Raw genomic sequence first — 818 nt, 5'->3', positions numbered from 1 at the left:
GTGTATGTGTGTGTATGTGTATGTGTGTGTGTGTGTGTTATATGTATATATGGATGCATGTATTTGCACATGTATCTGCGACTGCTTATATATGTACACGCACTGTATATCCTCACACGCAGGTAAATATGTATAGACAAAAGCTCGTGCACAACGACACACACCCACCTGCGCACATATAGGAAAACACAGTAGAGTGTTACCTACTGAAGAAGAGAGAGAGAAAGAGAGAGTGAGAGAGCGAGAGAAAGAGAGAGAGAGACCGAGAGAGAGGAGTGGCCTCCGTAGTAAGTAGCCTGCTTACCAACCACATGGTCTGGGGTTCAATCCTATTGCCTGGAACATTGAGCAAGTGTCTTCGACAAGACCCTCGGGCCAACCAATGCTATTTGAGTGGATTTGGTAGACGGAAACTGAAAGAAGTCCGCCGTATATCTATCGATCTATCTATCTATCTATCTATCTATCTATCTATCTATCTCTCTCTCTCTATATATATATATATATGTGTGTGTGCGTGTGTGTGTGTGTGCGTGTGTTTGTGTGTGTGTATATGTTTGTGTGTCTGTGTTTGTCCCCCAACATCGCTTGACAACCGATGCTAGTGTGTTTACGTCCTCGTAACTTAGTGGTTCGGCAAAAGAAACCGATAGAATAAGTACTATGCTTACAAAGAATAGGTCCTGGGGTCGACTTGCGCGACTAGTGGAGATGCTCCAGCATGGCAGCAGTCTAATGACTGTCACAAGTAAGAGAATAAAAGAATAAAAGAATATATATATAATATCCATATACATACATATATACATAGATACATA

This window comes from Octopus bimaculoides, chromosome 11, assembly GCF_001194135.2.
Source record: "Octopus bimaculoides isolate UCB-OBI-ISO-001 chromosome 11, ASM119413v2, whole genome shotgun sequence".
Lineage (NCBI taxonomy): Eukaryota > Metazoa > Mollusca > Cephalopoda > Octopoda > Octopodidae > Octopus > Octopus bimaculoides.
The sequence above is the reverse complement of the archived record's forward strand: the minus strand, read 5'-3'. Positions refer to the sequence as shown.